Source organism: Symphalangus syndactylus, chromosome 21, assembly GCF_028878055.3.
Source record: "Symphalangus syndactylus isolate Jambi chromosome 21, NHGRI_mSymSyn1-v2.1_pri, whole genome shotgun sequence".
In the NCBI taxonomy this organism is placed as follows: domain Eukaryota; kingdom Metazoa; phylum Chordata; class Mammalia; order Primates; family Hylobatidae; genus Symphalangus; species Symphalangus syndactylus.
This window is the reverse complement of record NC_072443.2, coordinates 20,951,736-20,956,877: the sequence shown is the minus strand read 5'-3', so window position 1 is coordinate 20,956,877 and position 5,142 is coordinate 20,951,736. Positions and strand designations below refer to the sequence as shown.

At 37.9% G+C, this 5,142-nt stretch overlaps 1 pseudogene; it reads right to left on the bottom strand.

Annotated features, from left to right (window-relative positions):
- Positions 1-679: 679 nt before the first annotated feature.
- On the bottom strand, positions 680-1,140 carry LOC129471188 (large ribosomal subunit protein eL20-like; annotated as a pseudogene).
- Between the last annotated feature and the right edge of the window lie 4,002 nt (positions 1,141-5,142).

The window sequence follows — 5,142 nt, the reverse complement described above, 5'->3', positions numbered from 1 at the left end:
CAACCTCTTGCCTTTCTTTAAAAATATTTTGGATGTTTTTAAATAGATGTTGCTTCATTTGCTGACTGCCCCAAGACCATTTCCAGTTGCTTTAAATAGTTGTAATGTTGTTGTTGTTAGTTTCTTCACTTTCACTAGGGAGCAGATCAACCAACAGAGCTCCTCACGCTATTAAGCAAGAAGCTGGTTCCTTCTTTCTGTTTATTTGTAGATAGGGCTAAAGAGAAATGAGAAATAATAATTTGATTAGAGGTTAAAATAAAAGCATTCTAACTAACTAGAGTTTTGCATATATTTGTGGTGTGAATGATGTAATTTGTTAACTTAGATATACTTTTATGCTCTCTGTGCAAGTGAAAATACATGAAAATATAAACAGAGCTGGAATATCTGATTATAAATATAAGTATGCAAATTTCAACTTATTTGTGGAAATTGAAATATCCTGTAAAATTTACAAATAATGGCTAAGGTAGAATAAATCAATTTCAAATAAAAATTTATCTTAAATGATAATAGATGTGTAAAACAAGTGTATTACATATAAATTTGATTTTTTCTCTAAATTTCTGTCAACTTTTTATCTTTAACTGTGATACCTATAATACTGAAGTACAATCACCAGAAGGAATTATTTAAAGTCAGATTAAGAATTTGGGGAGGAAATAGACATAATATTTTATATGTTATACACATGAACTGCTTGACGGCTGGCCGGCTCAGTGCTGGCTGCGATCTCCTCCACCTTCATGATCTGGGTGGAGTGGGCCCAGGCGCGGTGCCGGGCGCCCATGTCTCGGTAGCACTGGGTGACAGCGCCCGCGGGGATCAGGTCCTGGTATTCCCGGTACATGTTGTGGATGCCGCTCCGGGAGTCATAGCGCGGCCAGATGCCGAAATTCTTCACCCGCAGGTAGGACTTCTCAAACACCTGCCCACAGTAGACAATCACCCCTAAAGACTTCTTCATCTTCTTTAACTGAGTTGCGAAGTACCGGAAGGGGGACTTGGCAACGACATGGGCGCGAAGATTCGCATGCGGTAGAGGGACGGTGTGTGGCATTTAGGGGCGGGCAGGCAGCGACTCGCCACCTTGTACTCTCGTATTGTGCCCGAGGCCTTCATGGCGTCTTTTCTGCGCTCGCCGCCACCCGCAAAAGGGAAAAATATATTTTTATATAGATGTTACATCTAGTCTGTTAAATGTCAAAAGAGGCTTCTCTTTTGAATAAAAAACGAAAACTGAGTAATTTCTAAAAAAAAATTCAAGAGAACAGTAAGATTTGATTTTCTTACAATTTTCTAGTTATAAATTTATTCTAATAATTCAGTGTCTCAGCCATCTTTTAATTTTATTATTATTATTTTGAGACAGAATGTCGCCCAGGCTGGAGTGCAGTGATGCAATCTTGGCTCACTGCAACCTCTGCCTCCCAGGTTCAGGAAATTCTTGAGCCTCAGCCTCCCGGGTAGCTGGGACTATAGGCACCTGCCACCACGCCTGGCTAATTTTTGTATTTTTAGTAGAGACAGGGTTTCACCATGTTGACCAGGCTTGTCTCCAACTCCTAATCTCAAGTGATCTGCCTGCCTCGGCCTCCTGAAGTGCTGGAATTATAGACGTGAGCCACTATGCCCGGCTAGCCATGTTTACACAGCTAACATAAACATGTAATACACAATTCTAAGAGTAAAGTGAAAAAATAATTTTTGTATTCTACTTAATTTTCATTTGAAAACCAAATGACTACTGCATAAGAAATTCGTATTCAAAATAAATGAGCACATAGATTTCACAGTTTATAAGGTGTCTTATTTATATAATCTCATTTAAGTTTACCAATAATTACCTAAGTGACATTATTATGAAATTCTTAAAAAAATTTAACTCCTCATGAGGTGCTTACTGTTCATTCATACAACTGACATGTTACTGAGCAAGTTTTCCTCAAAAAAGTAGAATGCTAGGATTCTAGAAAGATGATTAAAATAATATTTTCCCCTTAAAAGGAGCTATTAGCAAACTAGAAGGGATAGATATACATGAAAAATATATTTTACATACACATGTACAAGTATCAGATAACTTTATTTTAAATGTGTGTGTGTATACACACGTACAAATACGAAATAGTTTTTCGATTTACATTGTATCTTCTAAACAAAGAACCAACATGTTGCTTTATTGTTAAGAAATGGAAAAAAAAACATAACAATTAAGATAGAAATACAAACTACCCAGAATTTAAACAGATATTTTCCCACTTTATTCCTAAACAATTGTCAATATACAGTCAACGATAAGTCAGCATGAACCAAATGTGTTTGACAGCTAATAATGGATTTTATTTTCAACTTCTCTAATATTAAAACCTCATTTTTCATTCAAAATCAATAAACATATTAAGAATATTTCATTTTGAAACCCAATAGAAGTATGATGTCAGTCACACTTAGACTGTATTAAATTAGCAGTTTTTTTAAACTTGGTAAAATCATTTTCCATAGTTACAACTTTTAAGAGAAGAAAAGCTATAGTAGATCATTTGAGAATCTAAGAGAGCAGAATGAGTTTAAGTCAGTGTCTAATGGTCTATGGTAAGTATGTAAAAAATAAAATACATAAATTGAAAAATACATAATTCACTGTACAAGTACTTATTGAGTATCTATTATGTGTCACATACTAGTCTAAAATGCATTTATTTATTAGTTACTCTCATTTTCATATACTTTGGAAATTTTATGAATTCTGTGTTATAGTTTGGTCTAATGAGGTCTTTGAGTTCAAGCAATATTTGACTTCTAATCCTATATTCCTCCTTTGCTGCATCAACTTCTGCTTTAACGATAGCACTGTCATCCTCAGGTCTAACATAGGCTGAATTCTGGAAGAAAATAATGCATTAAACAACGGGGAGAGTCCTTTCCTCTTTAGCCTTAGGAAAGATAAATTTCTAACATTTAACTGTTAAGAGCTGTTTCCATATGCTAGACATTGCTATAATAGTAACTTTAAAATAAACACCGCTAGTCCTATGCTGTGGGTCATAGTTACCCCCCATCTTAAAGAACATGTTATGTAACTTTCCTAAAGTCATACAGCTAATGAGTGATGGAGCCTAGAGTCCCTGCACTGCACAGCCGGTGACCTAAGACAAAGATATTTCTATGATCCTGCGGTAACTTCCTTGCTTATAACTTTGGAACTCAAACAAATCTTTTCGTAAGTCAACTTTCCATTTGTATTTGGTAGTGAAACAAACAAGGGAGAAGAGCTTTTATCATTTCACCAACTGCAGCCTAACTCCTCCTATATGATTTCTGAAAGGGGGTAAATATTGTAGACTACGTGTTCATGAAAGGTGACATGGAACTCGTGGTTATTTCTTGAACTGTGACATTGTTGGCACAAGTGGATTTTTGGACTTTATTATTCATGTTGGCTACCTGTAATAACAAAATGTAACCCTTTCTCACTATTTTCACATCTTTAACCTTAGTCTAAACTACTGTCATTTTTTGCCTTTATTCATATTGTAGTAGCCTCCTACTTCTTCTTCTTACTTCCTCCCAGTTCCTTTTTATACTATGTGCAACACCATTGCTAGACTAATCCTGTCAAGGAAGATGATGTCATTCCTATTAAAAACTCCACAGTGAGTTTGCATGTCACTTAGGGTAAAATTGGCCCCCTCCTCTCTACCCTGTTCCTCTTCTGCTATCCTCCTTCTGGTTGGCCTCCTTACTGTTCCTTCATACATGCCAAGCATGATCACACTACATTTGCTCTTTGTGCTTTCAGCTGCCTGGGATGTGCTTCTCTCCAATATCCTCATATCTCAATTCCCTCTTTCCCTTCAAGTTTTAAAGTATCATCAGTGGTGTCTTCCCTGGCCATCTCTACCTGAGTAGAGTTTCCATCGCTCTTCCTGTTTCACTCTTTATTCTTAGAAAACATCAATGTCTGGTACAGTATATACTTCTTGTGTATCTTGCTTCCTGTCAACTGAAGAATGATGAGGTTTATACTTCTTGTGTATCTTGCTTCCTGTCAACTGAAGAATGATGAGGTTCATAAATTTGGAAGGGAGAGCTTTATTTCTCAAAAAGATTTGCAGCCTGCAGGGTGGCCATCAGGCTAGAAGCCAGAAACAGGCACTTGTAGGGTTGGAAGAATAATATAGGAATTTATGCTGAACAGAGAAGGTGAATATATGTATATACACACATATATATTTAATAAGCTATAAGAGGAGTTATGAACATTTATGAGAGGTGAAACATGTGCATTTGCAGATGATCTTCATGCTTTCCCAAGGGTACTTGTTCAAAAAATGGCAGTGTTAGCATAATTCAAGCGTGGAGTTTTCTGCCTCTTGACATCCAAAGGTGAAGCTGAGGACATGAAAACCCTCACTTCACGTCCTCTGTACACTGGCCAGAACCACTCCATGCTTGGTGGTCTGTTAACAGGAAGGAATGCTGGTCGGTAGTTTTATCACAACCACAAAAGGGAGGGGCAGTCACAAAGATGGTTCAAATCAGTGGTTGAGGAAGTCTTTCCAAAGGGTTAGTTTCTATGTGACCCTTTAGGAAAAAATAAAGTCTAATGGTGGTTAGCAGGAGAGGAGGTATAAAGAGACATGTCCAGCTTCCCATCTGGTCATGGCCGGGAACTCAGTTTGCAAGGTTTGTCTGGGTCCCCTTGGCTCACAGGGGGTCCATTCATTTAGTTGGCAGCTTAGGATTTTATTTTTATTTCTTTTTTCTTATGCATAATATTTTTTTTTTTTGGTAGCTGGAGACTAGACACGGAAAACAAAAATAGTCATATAGAAAGAACTCAATAAATATTTATTTGTTGAGTGATCTAAAGAATGAATCATCAGCTGGGCGCGGTGGCTCACGCCTGTAATCCCAGCACTTTGGGAGGCCAAGGTGGGCAGATCACCTGAGGTGAGGAGGCCGAGACCAGCCTGGCCAACATGGTGAAACCCCTTCTCTACTAAAAATACAAAAATTAGCAGGGTGTGGTGGGAGGCGCCTGTAATCCCAGCTACTCGGGAAGCCGAGGCAGGAGAATTGCTTGAACCCCGGAGGTGGAGGTTGCAGTGAGCCGAGATCACGCCATTGCACTCC